The sequence below is a fragment of the Mesoplodon densirostris genome, chromosome 2 (genome assembly GCF_025265405.1).
Source record: "Mesoplodon densirostris isolate mMesDen1 chromosome 2, mMesDen1 primary haplotype, whole genome shotgun sequence".
Taxonomy (NCBI): domain Eukaryota; kingdom Metazoa; phylum Chordata; class Mammalia; order Artiodactyla; family Ziphiidae; genus Mesoplodon; species Mesoplodon densirostris.
Window position 1 is genome coordinate 39,184,864 of NC_082662.1, and position 21,330 is coordinate 39,206,193.

The 21,330-nt window shown below is 38.2% G+C and overlaps 1 protein-coding gene across 4 annotated transcripts in view; it reads right to left on the reverse strand.

Annotated features, from left to right (window-relative positions):
• Positions 1 to 21,330, reverse strand: part of GPBP1L1 (GC-rich promoter binding protein 1 like 1) — a 60,347-nt gene that overhangs the window by 36,710 nt on the left and 2,307 nt on the right. The window lies entirely within an intron of this gene.

The following is a 21,330-nucleotide window of genomic DNA, read 5'->3' on the forward strand; positions in this document are numbered from 1 at the left end:
GAACTAATTTTTACAAATTATGATAAAGCAAGAATGCAGAGAAACTGTAACCCTTATACATTGCTGGTAGAAATATAAAATGGTGCAGATGCTGTGGAAAACAGTTGGTGGCTCCTCAAAAAGTTAAACACAGAGTTAGCACACGATCTAACATTTCTATTCCTAGGTATATAGCCAAGAGAAATGAAAACATATGTAAGTTAATGTTCACAGCAGCTTTATTCACAGTAGCCAGAAGAAGAAGCAACTCAAATGCCTATCAACAGATGAACAGATAAGTAAAATATGGTATATCCATACAATAGAATATTATTCAGCTATAAAAAGGACTGAAGTACTGATACATGCTACAACAAGGATGACCCTTGGAAGCATTAAGCTAAGTGAAAGATGCCAAATATACAAAACAACACATATTACATGATTCCATTTATATGAAATATCCAACCCACAGAGAGCAGATTAGGGGCTGGGGGGAAGTGTGGCTGCTTAATGCATTCAAGGTTTATGTTTGGGATAATGAAAAAGTTCTGGACAGTAATGATGGTTGCAAAACACTGTGAGTGTACTTAATGCCACCAAACTGTACATTTAAAAATGGTTACAATGGTAAATCTCATGTGTATTTTGCCACAATTAAAAACAGTATTATAAAGCAGTTGTTAAGTCAATATAAATAGTCAATATTAAATATAAACAATGCTCTACATCATCCATTCTTTTTCAGGTTTTATCTAAGTGCTTTTGCTCTCTCCCTGCACATATGTATCAGAACTGCCTATGTGAATACTTGATCCAACCATTCATTCATAAACATCTGTGAAATATCTTAGCTTTACAAATCCTATGACTTCCTGGCTATTCCACATATACCCAGCAATCTACAAGATACTTCACAACATGATCTAGTTTTATACCTTGTAATTAAGCTGCTAGAGAGGATGTCCCTGCCAGGGACCTTACCTCAACCTCCTCTACTTCAGGCACTCATTACCTCTCCACATGTGTTCATGAGATCTCATTAACTTTCATTTTCTCCACAGTCTAATGGTGTCACCATCTTCTACTCCTGGTAACTCCAACCTCTATCTACACTGGTTTCACTCAATTAACCAAAAAAAACACACCCACTTCTCCTCTGACTTAAAACAAAACCCCTTCCTCAAGTCTGAATATCCCTCTAGGTATTTAGGTTCATTTCCTTTCAGCCTTTTTTTTTTGCAATTAGTTTTTATTTATTTATTTTTCAATTTTTGGCTGCCTTGGGTCTTCGTTGTTGTGCACGGGCTTTCTCTAGTTGTGGCGAGCGGGGGCTACTCTTCATTGCGGTGCGCTGGCTTCTCATTGCAGTGGCTTCTTTTGTTGTGGAGCACAGGCTCTAGGTGTGCGGGCTCAGTAGTTGCGGCTCGCGAGCTCAGTAGTCGTGGCCCGCGGGCTCTAGAGCACAGGCTCAGTAGTTGTGGCGCACGGGCTTAGCTGCCTCATGGCATGTGGGATCTTCCCATAACAGGGCTCGAACCCGTGTGTCCTGCATTGGCATGCGGATTATTAACCACTGTACCACCAGGGAAGTCCCCCTCCCTTCAGTCTTAACAAAACTTCCACAGAGAGCAGTGTACTCCTAGTATCTTCATTTTCTCACTCCCCCATTAATTTCTCAATCCACAGCAAATTTAATTTCCTCCCACAACTCCAAAGAACACTGATCTGTCCTTTTAATTCCAAAATTTGATAGGTAACTCCCAGTTTCTTTACCTCTAAAATCAAAGTTGTGCTACTTCACATGTTCAAGATTAATAAACCAACAAATATATAAACGAGCACGTTACTATTTTATTGATTCTTAATCAAAGAGTGGGTGAAACAATACAAAGCCAGATGGATTATTTAGTCCTATTCTGGGAGAATTCTTAATTAAAACACTGATCTGTGCAACTCCTAACATACATTTTATCCTTCCTTCCTTCCTCCCACTGACACTGGGTTAGCCCTCCATTTCAGAGATTAACAACAAAAAAAAGCTGAGGCAGGCTATAATATGTTAAGGGACTTATCCAAGGTAACACATCTAATAAGCAGCTGGGTGAGGGCTGGAACACAAGTTTTCTTCACTGCTTTCTGAATTACACTGTGGTTGTTACTCTCTAGTCATGAAATGATTCCAATAGTTAGAAAAGTAGAACAAATTCCTTAAAATTTTATGGAGCAAGAAACTAAAGAGGGATGTTAATTTACATACACACACTTTTTTTTTTTTTTGCCTTTCTTTTTGTATTTCTCTCATTATTTGTTTATCTGTATTAGCCAAGACTGGCTGGCTTCCAGGCAAAACTGAAAGCCTTGAAAAATTAAACCCTTCTGTGGTAAGAAAAAAAAACCACAATAAAATGTGGCTAGTATGTACATGGTTCCTGATCTCAATAAAACTGCAATCTCATGTCCTTAGCCATGAAAATACCTTAAAGAACATGACCATAAATCCAACTCCATCATAGGGAAAAATAATTCAGAACATGTACTGCTGAGCCATGAAGTTCCAAGGAGCTGTCATATCCACAGCTAGCCAAGGGAAAGAATGCAAAGAAGCCACAAGAGGTTCTTTCTGCAAAACGTTATCAGACTTATACCAACTGATCTTGGCTAAAAGGGGTAAGTGGACTTAGAGTTTGAAAGGAACTTCCCTACCTTCTACTGCCATATGCTCGCTTCTCTGAAACTAATCTGCATAAGAAGGCACCTGTGGTCAAGACATCGTGTTAATTCTTCTTTCCCATGGATGGGTTCATAAGTGTCCTTCTCCTTCTCACCCATCTTACTATGGTGTGCTATCCCAGGCGGATTAAGAAGAAAAATTACAAGTCTTTTGATTCATGTTGGAGTGTTCTCATTATAGAATGTGGTGACAGGAGTGATGACAATTTTTGTTTAACAACCTCACTTTTTGGTCCCCTTACTAACATCAAAGAATGCTTCTGTCAGCAAGTATGATGAGAGCACAGAGGATGTATAGAGCATTATTTCACCTAGGTGACAGAATCATAGCAATGTTCCTGGTAAAGCATTTTGGGAGATACCAATCTATTGTGAAGCTCAGCGAGGACTCATTCATTTGTGCCTAAGATCATGTCCTAGCTGCATTAAGAATGTGTGTCCCAGCTACATGCTTTGTACAACTCCAAGTTGTTGAGGGTGAAAAGGTCCTAAAAATTTACTTCCAAGAGATCAACACTACATCTTTGAATACACATATGTTGGGGACTTACATTCTGTCGAATAGTTATTCAAGACATGAAGAAACATTTTAATTAACTTTTGCTGTGAGATTTGATACAATAAATCCATATTCATTTGTACACTGTCATACAACAGTATTTCACTGCACATTTACTCTTTCCTACCATCTATTTATATTTGATTAATCTACGAAGACTCTTTAAGAGTTCTACTGCTTAAAACAAAGTTCCTAGCAAAATAAATTGCACTCTTAAACACAGAACACCTACATCTACAGATTACGTAATACAAATGTTCTTGAAATGCAATCTAGGATATAATGGCCTAAACTTATAAACAGCAAAACAAAAACAAAACAAACAAAAAAACTTCTTTCAATTCAAATAATTTCTCCCTCTCAGATGTGGACATGCCATTTTAATTCTGTCAAAAGCATAACCTTCAACCATGAAATGAAACTTCTATTCCATCTATACTACATACAACAATTCAAAAGTTACCTCTAATAATGCCACTGAGGTTTGGCTCTAATATTTTTTTAAATAACCTGTGGGAAAACCCCAAAATATGCAGTGTCTAATTTTTAGCCAATCTTGTTTAATTTTGGCTCCATAAAAAAAGTGCCTTTAAATACAAGAGTAATAGATATAATTTAGTCATTTGACAAGCCTTCTTTGATAAAGGCTTTTGGCATATCGCCTATAAAGTGAGAAATTCAATGACTAGGTAACATCATCTCATAAATTAGGTAGTTTACAATCTGTGTATACCACAGAATTGAAAAAGGATGTAACCTAGTTCTCAGCTAATAGATCATAAAAATAAGTTTTGATGATGGATTAATGATTTTTGGTAAGTAACTCTAAAAGGATTCAAAGAACTGAGTGGCATTGATGTAAAAAACCATATGTAGCATTTTTGGAACTTATATCCATAAAAGTGAAAAACAGGAAGTGACATGATATTGAACTATTTTCATTCTGTTAAGTAACATTTTCCTATAGCAATGATCATCTAAATAATTTATTTTTAACTGTCTCCCATTGAACCAAGGCACAAAGAACACTGTCTTGTATAGTTGGTATTCAATAAATATTTGCTGAATAAATGCATAAATAAATGAAGGAATTGCTGACTAATAGGTACTACATCTTCAACTTCACAAGGTAATGCCATATTGCTTTCCAATCAGGTCACCAGTTTACACCACCAGCAGTGGTTATTTTTAGATTTCCATATGCTCCACACCCTCACAAAGTTAGGTATGGCCAGACTGGCAGTTATTCTTTACTCTGCTGGTGGGTATAAAATGATGACTTACCGCAATCTTTGTTTGCATCATTTAATCTATTTATCATCTCTTTGTGTTTCATTTTTTGGTAAAACATCTATGCTTATCATTTTACCATTCTTTTGGTAGCTGATCTTTTTCTTATCTGAAGTAAGAGAATACAATAGACCCCAATCCTCTGATTATAGTGTTGCATATATCTTTTCCAACTTCATGGTTTTTTAAAAAAACATTTTTTAATATTAATTAATTAGTTTGTTTATTTTATTTAGGCTGCGCCTGGTCTTAGTTGCGGCATGCGGGATCTAGTTCCCCCGCCAGGGAATCAAACCCGGGCCCCGCCCCCTGCATTGGGAGCATGGTGTTTTACCCACTGGACCACTGGGGAAGTCCCCGTGGTTTTTTATTTTTTTGATGAACACAAGTTCTTACTTTAAATGTAGTCGATACACCTGAAACTAACACAACATTGTAAATCAACTACACTCCAATAAAATTTTTTAAAAAATGTAGTCAAAGCTGTTGATCATTTCCTCTATGATTTTTTTTTCTGGCTGCGTCAGGTAGTATGTGGGATTTTAGTTCCCCAGCCAAAGATCGAACCCGTGCCCCCTGCAATAGAAGCACGGAGTCTTAACCACTGGACCGCCAGGGAGGTACCTATGATGTGTATTTTTGCATCTAATGTATAAAAGCCTTTCTTCTCCAAGATTCAAAGTTACCTATATTATCTTCTTAGATTTATAGTTTTGCCTTTCACATTTAAGACATCAATCAGTTGGAACTGATTTGTATCCGGTATGAGGTCCAGGTCCAATTTCCTTTTTTACCACCTGAGTAACTAATTGTCCCAAACCATTCTTTCTCCACTGATTTATAAAGCCAGCTCAGGGAGTCCCCTGGTGGCCTAGTGGTTAGGATTCCGGGCTTTCACTGCCGTGGCCCGGGCGCAATCCCTGGTCAATCCCTGGTCGAGGAACTGAGATCCTATAAGCCACACCCCCTGCCCAAAGGCCAGCTCAATTATAAATTGTTTCTATATATGTATGGGTCTGTTTCCAGACTTCTGTTCCATTGGTCTACTTGTCTATTCCTATACTACAACCATGTGTGTCTTAACTAAATTATGGCTTTATAATAATATCTTGGTATATAGTACGGCAAAGCCTCCCCACAAACATACACCTTAAAGGCCTTGGCTATTTTGGCACTCTGCCCGTTCATATAAAATTTAAAACAAGCACGTCAAACTGGGGATAGGAGGCTAGTTATGACACTGCTTGGAATACCAATGAACCAATCTAGATCAATACAGGAGAATATTTTTATGATAAATCTTCTAAATCATGAGCATGGTCAATATCCGAATTAGGTGTTCTTTAACATCTTCAAATAAAGTTCAAAATATTTCTCCCTAAAGACCTTACATACATACCTTTTTTCGTAGGCTTACTCCTAAATACTTTATTTCTTTTATGCGATTGTGTTATTTCCTTTAAATGATAATACCGTTTACTATTGGTATAAATCACATCAAGCCATTTTGCTAAACTCTTAGGAATTCTGCTAATTTGTAGATTCCACAAATAATGACAAAGAAACTCTTTTCGAACATGTTAACTTTTCAGTACCTATCAGACATCTAAGTGGAGATGTGAAGTAGGCACCCAGATATGAATCTACAGTTCATGGTAGAGGTAAACACTAGAAATAGAAATTTCATTTAAATCCATGGACCTAGATGAGATCACCAAAGAAATGAATGTAGACAGAGAGGAACTTTGGTGTATTATAACTTTAAAGAGAGTGTGGGGACTCAAGCTAAGCAGCAGAAATGTATTTCAAGAAAGTAGGAATGACCAGCTATATCAAAGGCCATTAAATGAGAAGACTGAGAACTGACCACTGGATTTAGCAACGTGGAAGTTCTCAGTGACCATGTTGGATAAGGGCAGTAGTGAGAGCCTGGTTCGGGGGGTTTAAAAGGAAGGAATTGTAGACTGCAAGTACAGAAAATTCTTTTGAAGAGTGTTGCTACAGAACCAAGAAATGGGGTAGCGGCTAGAAGGAGATGTGTGGTCAAAAGAAATAACTGTTTTTGGTCACTGATGGGAATGACCCAGTAAAGAAGAAAAACCTGAAGCAGTTGATGATGCAGAAAACTGCTGAAACAATGTTCTTGAAGAGGTGAAGAGGAGAGGGATCTGATGCATCAGCAAAGATCAGCTTTCAGTAGGTTTGCACATACTTCGTTTATGGTGACAGTTGGGAAGGCAGAGTACCTGAGTACTGCTGCAATGAGAGCTTAGAATGTCTATTCTGATTGCTTTTATCTTCTCAAAGTAAAAAGTCTTCAGCTAAGAGTGACAATGGGTAGGTGAGGGAAGGGAGGGAGTTACAGGTTTGAGGAGAGTTAGGGTACGAAATGGGAGCTGAAAAAGGAGATACCATAGTTTCCCAGCACAATAAGGGTTCACACTTGTAAGTTATCATGAATTTAAAGTGAAACTAGTCTGCAGAGTTCTATAGTTTAAATTACTCAGTCCATCACTGTAACTCCCTCAACTCTGGCTCTTCTCTCCATGACCTGTATCCAACTCCCAAAAGTCCCACCTCAGTTAAATCCAACCGTTGCTTATGCCGTTCATCACCCATGAAGCTGATTGCGGTTGAAGAACACACAAAACCATGCTTTTAAACATTTTAGTTTTCTACAACAAAGAACCCTGACCAATATACTCTTAAAGGTCAGTAACTTATGAATCACCACCCACAATGGCTTACACTGTTTACATGTTCCTGGGCCAATCCTATCTTAAAACCCTTCTCCTGGTTTCCATGACATTACATCATTAGACCAGTAGTTTGCAGACTTGGACTGCATCAACCATAAAATTTCAAAATATGTTTCAAGGGCTGATACATGTTGGCAATTTTATTTGGATAAGTAGAACATTAAAAAAATATATCCTAATACTATCATTTCGTAAGAGAAAAAGCAATAATGCCGTAAAAGAAAATCTTGAGAAAAAGGACAACTCATGTTTGGAAGGAAGGAAGGAAGGGAAAGAGGAAAGTTGGCATCCTTATACTGATAATATTCACAAAGGGCCGGTATAATCTTTGTCAGGGAGCAGCAAGAGTGGCAACCATTGCATCAAGATATCCTGGTGGTCTTCTTACCCTTGATTACTTCTTTTCTCTTTTCTTTTGTCTCTGTAAATATAACGGCTACCTAAAAGCTTTGATGCAGCACTTTTGTTTCTTTGTAATCTCTTCACCATCTCATTCATTTTCAGGTCTTCAGTTCTCACATGAAATTTCTACTTCATGAAGCATTATATCATGCACATACCTATACTCAAGCATCCATCACAATGCATTATATTTACCTGTTTACATATTTATTTCCCCTATGCTTGGTAGGGATTAAATTAATAGCAAATGGGGTAATCTCTTACTACAGACAGGATGACCATTAAGTAATAATTTTTTTTTCTTTCTTTTTTTTCCCCTAAATTTTATCTATTTTTGGTTGCGTTGGGTCTTCGTTGCTGCGTGCAGACTTTCTCTAGTTGCAGTGAGTGGGGGCTACTTTTCGTTGTGGTGCGCAGGCTTCTCATTGAGGTGGCTTCTCTTGCTGCACAGCACGGGCCCTAGAGCACACAGGCTCAGTAGTTGGGGCGCATGGCTCTAGAGTGCAGGCTGAGTAGTTGTGGCGCACAGGCTTAGTTGCTCCGTGGCATGTGGGCTCTTCCTGGACCAGGGATCAAACCCGTGTCCCCTGCACTGGCAGGCGGACTGTGCCACCAGGGAAGTCCCAAGTAATAATTTCTTTAAGAGATGTTGACAACTCTATCAATTAGTATCTCCTTTAACTGTTCCTAAGAGCTCTCCTTGAACATTCCTTATTCCTTTAACTGCAGAGTCCAAGATTATTAACTCTGGATAAATTCAGATATTCACTGGCCCTAAAATTTCCTTTCCAAATCTCATGATTTGAAAAGAATATTACTTAGTTTTAAATGTCTATCACTCTCACTGCCTCTAAAGGACTGAGGAATGCTACAGTAATCTATACTCATTTCCTAACTGTGCATCAGTTTCCCTCCCAAGTGCTCAATAAGGAGAACTCCAGGGTTACTGGTGCCTTGTTTAGTTTATTTTTAACCTTCACACTGATACTTCATCACAGAAAAGAGCCCAAAGCCATATTCTACCTTGTTATTTATTTTAATTTCAGGAGATTAATTTGTACCTAAGAATTTCTAAAGGCTATGAAATTTGATCACGTCTTTCAATGAACCAAAAGAGGATATAATATACCTTTAAGATTTCTTCCATTACAATTCTTTGTTAAGAAAACACTTAATATTACTCTGAATCACTCACAAACTCATACATACTTTTAAAACCTGAGTAAAATTATGAGATACTATTCCACACCCACCAAACTGGCAAAAAAAAAATCCTGAAACTATCAAGTGCTGATAAAAATATAAAGCAACAGGGAATTCTCATATATTGCTGGTGTGAGCGTAAACTTGTACAACCATTTTGGAAAACAGTTTGACAAATACAAAGTTCAAGCTGTGAAACCACTATGACCCACCAATCTTTCTTTTTTGTTTTCTGATTTTTTTTAACATCTTTATTGGAGTATAATTGCTTTACAATATTGTGTTAGTTTCTGCTGTATAACAAAGTGAATCAGCTATACGTATACATATATCCCCATATCCCCTCCCTCTTGCATCTCCCTCCCTCCTTTCTTATCCCAGCCCTCTAGGTGGTCACAAAGCACGGAGCTGATCTCCTGAGCTGATCTCCCTGTGCTATGTGGCTGCTTCCCACCAGCTATTTTACATTTGGTAGTACATATAGGTCAATGTCACTCTCTCACTTTGTCCCAGCTTACCATTCCCCATCCCCGTGTCCTCAAGTCCATTCTCTAAGTCTGCATCTTTACTCCTGTCCTGCCCCTAGGTTCTTCAGAACCTTTTTTTTTTTTTTTTAGATTCCATATATATGTGTTAGCATATGGTATTTGTTTTTCTCTTTCTGACTTACTTCACTCTGTATGACAGACTCTAGGTCCATCCACCACACTACAAATAACTCAATTTCGTTTCTTTTTATGGCTGAGTAATATTCCATTGTATATATGTGCCATATTTTATTTATCCATTCAACTGTTGATGGACACTTAGGTTGCTTCCATGTCCTGGCTATTGTAACTAGTGTTGCAATGAACATTGTGGTACATATCTCTTTTTGAATTATGATTTTCTCAGGGTATACACCCAGTGAGTGGGACTGCTGTGACCCACCAATCTTAATCACACATGAAGGTAAGACAAAATATATAAGAATGTTTGCTACAGAATTGTATATAGTAGACAAAAAACTAAATTACCTAAATATCCACCAACAGACTGATTCAATTGTGGTATATGTGTACAATGCTGTACAGCAGGAAATAATTACATTAGAGATATGTATAAGCAAAATGGGTGACTCTCACAAAGTAGAATAAAAAAGTTGTAAAAATTAAAAACTATACGATACCATATAAGGTTTTAAAAAATGAATAACAATATTAGATAGTTTGGGGATATAGTCATATAAAGCAAAATTATTTTAAAATGCAAGCCTATTATCAATACCAAATTCAGGATGAAAGACACAAAGACATGCAATTAAAAAGGAATATATAGGGCCTCCCTGGTGGCGCAAGTGGTTGAGAGTCCGCCTGCCGATGCAGGGGATACGGGTTCGTGCCCCGGTCTGGGAGGATCCCATATGCCGCGGAGCGGCTGGGCCCGTGAGCCATGGCCGCTGAGCCTGCGCGTCCGGAGCCTGCGCGTCCGGATCCTGTGCTCCGCAACGGGGGAGGCCACAACAGTAAGAGGCCCGCATACCGCAAAAAAAAAAAAAAAAAAAAAGGAATATATAAAGGGCTTCAATTCTGCATACTGGCATAAGGATAGACATAGAGATTAATGGAGCAGAACCAAGAATGAAGAAATAAAACTAGTAAGTATGGCCAACTGACTTTCAACAAAGAAGCTGAGATATATCAATGGGAAAAAAATGGTCTTTCTTTTCAAAAGATGGTGCCACGATCACTGGATGTCCACTCGCAACAACAATGAATGTGGACCATATCTTACACCACACACAAAAATTAACTCCAAGTGGATCAAAGGCCTTAGTGTAAGAGCTAAAGTAAACACAGGAGTGATTTTAGCTTAGGCAATGGTAAATTAGACTTCATCATCAAAATAAAACGTTTGTGCTCCAAAGGACACCATGAAGGAAGTGAAAGGACAACCCAGACTGAGAGAAAAGATCTGCACATCGTATATCTGATAAGGGAACTGTATTCAAAATAAAATCACAATGAGATATCACCTCACACTTGTTAGAATAGCTATTATCAAAAAGACAAGAAATAGGGGCTTCCCTGGTGGCGCAGTGCTTGAGAGTCCGCCTGCCGATGCAGGGGACATGGGTTTGTGCCCCTGTCCGGGAGGATCCCACATGCCGCGGAGCGGCTGGGCCCATGAGCCATGGCCGCTGAGCCTGTGCTCTGCAACGGGAGAGGCCGCGACAGTGAGGGGCCCGCATACCGCAAAAACAAAACAAAACAAAACAAGAAATAAGTACTGGCAAGGATGTAGAGAAAAGGGAACCCCTGTGCACTGCTGGTGTGAATGTAAATTGGTGCAGCCACTATGGAAAACAGTATGGAGATTTCTCAAAAATTTAAAAATAGAATTAACATATGATCCAGCAATTCTACTTCAGGGTGTTTATCCAAAGGAAAGGAAAACACTAACTTGAAAAGATATATGCACTCCCACGTTCACTGAAACATTATTATAATAGCCAAGATATAGGAAGTGTCCACTGATGAATAAATGGATAAAGAAAATGTGGTGTGTATGTACACATACACACACACACACACACTGGAATATTATTCAGCCATAAGAAAGAATGAATTCTTGCCATTTGCAATAATATGGACGAACATTGAAGGTACTATACTAAGTGAAATAAGACAAAGACAAACACCATATGATCTCATTTATATGTGCAATCTAAAAAAACACCAAGCTCAAATACAGAGAAGAGACTGGTGGTTGCCAGAGGCGGGGTGGGGTGGGCCAAATAGGTGAAGGGGGGTCAAAAGGTACAAACTTCCAATTATAAAATAAATAAGCTATGAGGATGTAAGGTGTAGCATGGTGACTATAGTTAATTATACTGTAGTGCATATTTCAAAGTTGCTAAGAGAGAAGTTCTTAAAAGTTCTCATCACAAGAAAAAAAATTTCTGTAACTATATGGTGACAAATGTTAACAAGACTTACTGTGTTGATTATTCTGCAATATATGCTATAATTATCAAATTATTATCATATACACCTGAAACTAATAAGACGTATGTCAATTACAACTAAATTAAATTAAAAAAGAACCTGTACAATTCAAGAATAAAAAGATAACCCAATTAAAAAGTGGGCAAAGGAACTTCCCTGGTGGTGCAGTGGTTAAGAATCCACCTGCCAATGCAGGGGACACGGGTTCAAGCTCTGGTCCAGGAAGATCCCACATGCTGCGAAGCAACAAAGCCCGTGCGTCACAGCTACTGAGCCTGCGCTCTAGAGCCCGCGAGCCACAACTACTGAAGCCCACGTGCCTAGAGCCCGCGCTCCGTAACAAGAGAAGCCACCGCAATGAGACGCCCGCGTACCGCAATGAAGAGCAGCCCCCGCTCGCGGCAACTAGAGAAACCCCACGTGCAGGAACGAAGACCCAACACAGCAACAAAAAATAAATAAATAAAGTGGGCAAAGGAATAGACATTTCTCTCAAGATACACAAGAGACCAATAAGTACAGGAAAAGATGCTTAACATCATTAGCCGTGAGGGAAATGCAAATCAAACCCACAATAAGATACCATTTCACACCGACTAGGATGGTTATAATCAAAAGGCAGACAATAACAGGTGCTGCTGAGGATGTGGAAAAGATGACACCATCATACACTGACTACTGGTGGGAATGTATAATGATAGGGTCACTTCAGAAAATGGTTTCTTAAAAAGTTAAAGAGTTAACCCTATGACCCAGCAATTCTACTCCTAGAAAGATCCAAGAAAGATGTAAACATATATCCACACAAAAACTTAGACATGAATGTTCACAGCAGCATTATTTTTTATTTATTTATTTGGCTGCACTGCATCTTAGTTGCGGCATGCGGGATCTTCCTTATGGCACAAGGGATCTAGTTCCCTGACCGGGGATCGAACCTGGGCCCCCTGCATTGGGAGCACGGAGTCTTAACCACTGTGCCACCAGGGAAGTCCCAGCAGCATTGTTAATAATAGCTGCAAAGAGGTAACAATCCAAATGCCCATCAACTGATGAATGGAAAGACAAAACGTGGTATAACCATACAACAAAATATTATGTGGCAAAAAAGAGTACTGAAACATACTAAAACAGGTATGAACATTAAAAGCATTATGCTAAGTGAAGGAAGCCAGACACAAAAGACCACATACCGTATAATTCTATTTATAGGTATGTCCAGAATAGGCAAATCCACAGAGACAGAAAGGAGATTAATGGCTGCCTAGGGTTGAGGAGGTGAGTGCTAACGGTTATGGAATTTCTTTTTGGGGTGATGAAAATGTTCTAAAACTAGATAGTAGCAATGGTTGTACAACTCTGTGAATAAACTAAAAAAAAAACCCCATTAAATTGTACATGTAAAGTGGGTGAATTTTATGTTATGTAAATTCTATCTCAATAAAGCTGTTTTTAAAAAAATTAGGCCAATGACTGATAAGAAACTGGGAACGCAGTACAAAGTAGCACCACCCAAATTAATTTCTTAATGCAAGGGGGGAAATCTTACTGTTTAATGTATGGACCCAGCTATCACCACCTTAATCCGAGGATCAACCTTAGCATTACTAAAGTAGGTCAACCAGGTATTATGTGCTTTATGACATGACGCAAAATGAGACAGAACTATGATGTATTCTCGCCAAAGTATTTAGATATAAATCCATCAAGCTTTTAGCTGTAAACTTTAGAGAAAAATACATGAACGAAAGGAACAAACTAAGAGATACCACAAGAATGCAACTGTACAGAAGCATTCTCAGGATAACCAGTCCAGTCTCAAAGTCAGTGTCACTGAAAAATAAGGACTAAGCTAGATTAAAGAGACAAAAAGAGGGCTTCCCTGGTGGCGCACTGGTTAAGGATCCACCTGCCAATACAGGGGACACAGGTTTGAGCCCTGGTCCGGGAAGATCCCACATGCTGTGGAGCAACTAAGCCCATGTGCCACAACTACTGAGCCTGCGCTCTAGAACCCGCGAGCCACAACTACTGAAGCCTGTGCACCCAGAGGCCATGCTCCATAACAAGAGAAGCCACCGCAATGAGAAGCCCGCGCACCACAACGAAGAGTAGCCCCTGCTCACTGCAACTAGAGAAAGCCCGCGTGCAGCAACGAAGACCCAAAACAGCCAAAAAAAAAAAAAGAGACAAAAAAATTAAACAAGTGGGACTGACTGATTGATTGCTGCAAGGCTTGCGGGATCTTAGTTCCCCAACCAGGGATTGAGTCCGAGCCACGCAGTGAAAGCACTGAGTCCTAACCACTGGACTGCCAGGGAATTCCCTAAACAAAGTGTTATATGTGAAAAGGTCCTAGTTTAGATACTATCAACAGTTTGGATAGCCAGCCAGCGGTAACAAACATTTTTCTGGATCAGCTGGGGAAATTTGAATAATAGAAACTGCATACTAGAGGAAATGAACATGGACTGTGGGCATTACTGAGCAAAAAAAGCCAAGTTGTAAACTGATCTCATTTTAGTAAAATAAAAATAAAAGCCTACACATATGTGCTTAGAGAAAGATCTGGGGAAAAAATGCACCAAAAGTTGTTAATAGTAGTGACTTCTGAATGATAGGAATGTCAAGTTTTTATTTTCGCATATCTGTATACTCTAATTATCTACACATCACAACACTGTTTTTGTAATAATAAAAGAATTACTTAAAGACAGATTTACATGGGGAGCTTTAATAAACTAATGGTGCCCAGGCCTTACCCCAGATATATTTTATTTTATTTTTTATTTTTTTGCGGTATGCGGGCCTCCCACTGTTGTGGCCTCCCCCGTCGCGGAGCACAGGCTCCGGACGCGCAGGCTCCGGACGCGCAGGCTCAGCGGCCATGGCTCACGGGCCCAGCCGCTCCGCGGCATATGGGATCCTCCCAGACCGGGGCACGAACCCGTATCCCCTGCATCGGCAGGCGGACTCTCAACCACTTGCGCCACCAGGGAGGCCCCCCCCAGATATATTTTATTTTATTTTATTTTATTTATTTTTTTTTTTTTTTGCGGTATGCGGGCCTCTCACTGTTGTGGCCTCCCCCGCTGCGGAGCACAGGCTCCGGACGCGCAGGCTCAGCGGCCATGGCTCACGGGCCCAGCCGCTCCGCGGCATATGGGATCCTCCCAGACCGGGGCACGAACCCGTATCCCCTGCATCGGCAGGCGGACTCTCAACCACTTGCGCCACCAGGGAGGCCCCAGATATATTTTAAATGGTTGAGAACTACTGCTTTTAAGAACTGGGAGTGGATAAAAGGAAAAATTCTTCTCTAAGTTTGTCTTTAAAAAAGACATTCATGGAAGTTCTTTCACTTCATGAGTTAAGAGATCACCCTAAACAGAGGCAGTAACTAAATCTTTTAGAAGGAGTAACTTATATTAGTCAATTTTACAAATCAGGGTCCTTGGTTGAAAAAAATAAACTGTATTTAGGTAGATTAAGCAGAAAAGGAAATTTATCAGCAGGATATTGGAGGTTCAAAAAAATGAATGATTTGGCAAACCTGTAAAAATTCAAGTAAAGCTAAGCAGTCAAAACCACCAACCATGGTCACATCACAGGAACAGTCTCTCAGGAAACTGCCCACTAGCTAGCTCTGCCACTGCCACCAGACAACAGAATTAATTCTAAACTGTCCTTGCTCCTGTGTATCTCTCTCACTCCAGATTCAAGTCCCCAGTCAAGTGTATTTGATAGGCACAGCTTGGGTCACAGCTACCAGGGGCAGAAAGTGTATGTGTGCATGCACACAAGTTACGAGTTACATGTCCTTTCCAGCTTCCTCTCCCACTAAGATTCACAAAAAGGCAATATTGGAACAAGGCTAAAATGGTAAACAGACAGAAGAAACAACAAAGGATAACCTTAAAGCCCAATTAGTAGAATGTCCAACACAGGAATCTTGTCAGTCTTCCTATTAGTAATAAACTTTAATCATTGTGCCTTCTTCCAAGTCATTTTCAAAAAACATTTTGAAAATGAATTCAGTTTCAAAAAACATTCCTGAAACTAATTTCACAAAGTATAAAATTTTTGAAGACTAAAATTTATAAACTTTCTCAGGTAGTTATCGCCTTTCCAATATTTTGTCATTTAAAGGGGACAAGCACCTGCTGCAACCATACCTATACACTATCCCACTAACAGAAATGAAGTTTACTTAAATCACAACAGTTCCAAATAAGCATAGTATGTTACAGAAGTACATTTATCACCTGATGCAACCTGACACATTAAATTCTGGCTGTAAGATTCAGATAACTAAGTGGATTAGATTTATGAAAAGTATCTGAAACTATAAGATTTTAAAAACAGCAAAAATGTTTTTTACAGTATTTGCTCCAAAAGTCACTACTATCTGGGACTTCCCTGGTGGTCCAGTGGTTAGGACTCCATGCTCTCAATGTGGAGAGCCCGGGTTCAATCCCTGGTTAGGAAACTAAAATCCCACAAACCGAGTGGCATGTCCCCACCCCCCCGCCCAAAAATCTAAAGTCACTGTATCAACTACACTACAGCAAGTCATTCAAGTAGTGATAACTTTTATCAAATATCTGCAGCTATGCTGACTCTGAAAGGCTTCAATTTCCTATGAATATAAGTAAATAGGCTATTTGTCACTTTTAAAAAGCTATACTGTCTTTTACAATTGAAACATTTAATAGTAGTGACTACTATATTACGGAACATACGTTTTACTTCAAGCACATTTTACTTACAAGCATATCTAAAAATCTCTTCTCAAGAATAAACTGTGCTTCTAATCCAAACATTACTTTTAAGTTAGAAGAGCAGACTCTGGATCTAGTTGGCTCTGCCATGTACTAGCTGTGTGACTTTGGAGAAGTCACTTCACCTTTTTTTTTTTTTTTGGATCAATTCCCATACTTTATGTAGCTGCCAACAGAAAAGTAAATCCTCTCTCCAGGAAATCAATGTCATCCAGAGCCTCTAAAATTTTCCATACACAATGTTGGGCACGTCTTTTTGCTTCAAATCATTACCTGTAATTTGGAGATTGTTGGAAAGTTGATGATTAGATGAGTGAATATATGCAAAGTGTTAAGAATAGTGCCTGGATATTTTTCCCAGGGAAAATAAAATAAAAAACCAAGTGTCTGGTCTATAGTGAGTACTCCATAAGTGTTAATAATAAAATGCTTAATTAATAGTTAAGGGGGTGGGGGGGATAAACAACAACAAGAAAAAAAAAACGCAGTTTTGAGAAGAGAAATTTTCTGACTAAATACGCTGAGGAAACTATTCACTAGTAACCAAAACAAGAAAACAAAACCACTACAAACCCAGCATACTTAACTCAATTTTATAATACAACAAATATATATTATGTAGGGAAAAAAAGGACAGGAAACAAACTACCTAGAAAAGTTAACACTGAATTGGGCACAGGACCAAACCGAACACTCCATTTTACAAGCATACTGAAGGAGGATAAATAACTCATACAATTATTCTATGCTGCTCAATAGAGAAATTGTGAGAAAATGATATAGATGAGAATCACTGAACAAACCAGAAAAAAAAACTACCACTTTACAGGAAATCAGGAAAATCTAGAATGTGGGCAACTGCAGGACAAATGACCTGGTTTCTTCAACAAAGTGCAAGGAAAAAAACAGAAGAAACATACAAACTAAGAGGCTTGAAAGAGTATCAGTCAACTGCCGTGTGTGGGACCTGGATCCTGATTCAAATAAACAAGAGATGTCAACAGAAAATACCTAGAAAAGGAAAAACAAAAACCCCAAAGTCCACGTCCAACAATCTGTTCAGATTTCACAGAATTTCACTCAACTGGTAAAAGGATGTTCATTAAAGACAATTTCAAACAATTTACTTGACAATTATGAAGTGCTTACAATGGGCAGGCATTGTATTAAAAACTCTACAAATATTATTTAATTTGTTTACCACAGAAACCCTATGAGGAGGTACTATTAGCCCCATTTAACAGAGAAAGAAACAGGCAGAAATCTTACTAAAACTCCACCAAGGTCTCAAAGCTGTAAGTGGCAATGCAGAGGTTCAAACCCAGGCTATAACGCTGGTGCCGTTAATTACCGTACCATACTATCTCTCTACCATGATGTGGTGAAAACCCAGCTTTGGAATCGGAGAAAGCTGAGTCCCCACATCTCACTATGTTACATAAACCACTTAACTTCTTGGATCCTCTGTACACCCACTTATAGAAGGGTTAATATCAAGTATGTTAAACAAGTGTTTTAAGGAATAATGACTGGACTCTGTTACAAGTCTCTAGCTTATGAAGCCCACAATAAATGGTTCCCACTATCCTTCCACCATACCTGGTAAGACTAATTAAAAAGCAGAGGTAATAATTGATAAACACATAGCTGGAACACTGGAATAGCTCTACCTTTTAATTAACTAACCAAAGAACTCCCAAACCAACTTTTCAACATACTTGTAAACTTCAATGATAGCAATAATTCAGAAGAGAACTTTTTTATATAATGAAATTTAAACATATAATCAGCAGAAACAAGAGTCTGCAATATAAAGAATAGCCAAACTTAAATTAATTCAATTTTTTCTTTAAAGAAAAAAACAACAAACTTGTTCAGCATATACAGGCCTGCTGCTCAGAAAAGTGCACTAAAACTTTGTTCATGCTGGTGATCCTCTAGCCTGACATCTGACTGATATATGGCAAAGTAGTTTTATTACAGAAAAGGCAAGTAAGCTTAATGAGTATGTTAAAAAAAAATCAACTCCTTTAAGAATGACAGCTTTCTGTGTTGTTATCCTCTGAATATTTTTGTGCTTATCTGTTAAACTACTAAGTTCTCGGGTGGCAGGAATGTTTTATAGTCATCTAGGTATTCCTACTCCTTAACAGGCAGGAACAACAGTACAATAGTACAGCCTCTAGCATTTCTTAAAAGAAACTTTCTTAAAAGAATGTTTGAACCATTTTGTCTGAAAAATGAAAAATAATTTTTCCAACAGATCAATTAAAGGCTGATTATCATTATTTATTTAAAAAATGATTTATTATTTATTTATTTATTTTTGGCCGCCCTATGTGGGATGCAGAATCTTAGTTCCCCAACCAGAGATCGAAGCCACGCCCCCTGCAATGGAAGTGCAGTCTTAACCACTGGACTGCCAGGAAGTCCCAAAGGCTCCTTATTTGCTTTAGTAAAGAAAAACAGCTATTAGACCCCTTTAAATATTTGCCTCGTATATTTTAAATCCCCTACAAAAATTCAATTTACATAACATTAGCAATATCTTACATCATTAGTTAAGATATATACCTGTGGACAAAAGAAGTTCAGCTCATCTCATTGAACTATTTTTCAAGTTTGATTATAGCTAGTTTTGTTTTGAGCAGACTTCAGTGGGAAATAAAAATCAAAGCCTGATTTTGAAGTGACTTGGTCAGCTAGCTCTCAGCAGAACCACATATCAAATTGCAGACAATGGTAACTACAGTCAGTTATGAAGTAGCATGTTTTCTATGTATCACCTAGATATCCCATCCCACCCCAATTATTTGAAAAACCATAAATACATACACCAAAATTTGCCTTTTCCATGAACTACTTTTTCAGTTGGGATATTTAAAAAACTGTGTTGTGTCTCACCTTTCCAATAGTCTTATTTTTATTTTCATGGTTAAAGGTAGCAACCATAATGGTTAAGCACAGTGACTTGGAAACAGATTGCTTAGGTTTAAATACAGGGTCTGCAACCTACTAGCTGGATGAATCTCTGAACTTATTTTCCTTAACTAGAAAATGGGGATAAAACAATATCTATCTGACAGAAATAAACAAGTTAATAAATATAAAGCACTTCGAGCAACTGTCAGCCTCTGGTACATTAGTTATTACTAAGTGCATATACACTGAATCATAAAACAAAGATATGCAATCTGCTGAAGTATGATTCAGAATTGTAGGTTTTATCTTTAAGCGTTTAAAAATGAATTATAAGCAGAAATGTGTCCCAGATTTCTTGTCATTCCAAACTTATTAAAATGGTTGCATGTGCTCTCCTCAGCCAAGCTACTAAACAGCCACTGACGAAAAAACTGGTAAGATGGAATTCATTCAAAAGAAAAATGGCTTCCTAACACCCTACCACCACCACCAAATTTCAAGAGCTCTGATAAGATACTACTCAGAATCAACTGAAAGAATATTTATATCAATATGTACAAACTGTTTTGAGTATCCTGAAAAAAAATTAGAGTAAGGTCTCACCCAAGTTTACAGGTCCAGTAGTCAACAAGAGCAAAACACAAAGCAACTGACTTGTAATTTCTATAAAGCACTTTAAATGTTTGTCCTGTAAAACCACCAAAATAATTTAAGAACAACAACAAATCCTAGGGGAGTTGACAAAAGTAAACTTTTGTACTGAAAGAATGCAGAAAGGTAAATTGAAACTGACTCCCTAGGGAAGGAAGATGACACTTTATTTTACTATTAATTCCAAACTTCTCATTCACAATTAGCATTTTATTATTTTATCTTTTAGACAGATTGCAACTTGAAACTCAAGCATCTTCCCAAATACTGAAGTTAACTGTTTCTGGTTTCCATTCTATGCCTTTTTGTTTTCCGTTAAACTTCTGGATCTACAGGTTTAAAAAAAAAAAAGGCAACAAACAAAAAGACAGCCTTTTGTTTGAAAGGGTACGACAATCAGGCACTCCACATCTAAAATTTGTTTTCACTTGTTGTCTTACACTTTTCTAATAAATGTCCCAAACTTAACAGCACTCTGATTCTCTTTCAAGTATTACACATAAAAGACCTTAGAAAAGGCCAGCAATGACCAAACTATCAATCTAAGTGTACTGAAGACTACCAATCACTTTTCTTTTGGAAGGGATTTACAAAGAATGTGACTTCTATTACTAAACTAAAACATGAGCCACCATAAACTTTGTTTATTCCAGATAAGCTATAAATATCAAAGTTAAGAGCAAGTATTTCAACAAATATGGCAAACCAATCTCAAAGCACGAACTTGGCTGATAAAATTAACACCACAGCACAATTTCAAAACTATAAGCAACTACCAAAAAAAACCACCACCCAAACCGCACCCACTCTTATGTAAACTTTCGGAGTAAGCAAACTACTTTAGCCTCACCTTTGTTTTCACCTAGCGAACTCTTCAACATAAGACACAAACTGCAAAAAGATGAAAGATCCAGCTGTTGTCCCCGTAGGAAAAACAACTAAGAATTTAAGACATGTTAACGTATTTAAGTTACCAAGCTCAGGGCACTTCCCCAAGCTACAGCCATTTTAGATTCAGCCTTTCTTTTGAATTTCACGGGGGTGGGGAGAGGTAGATGTAAAAC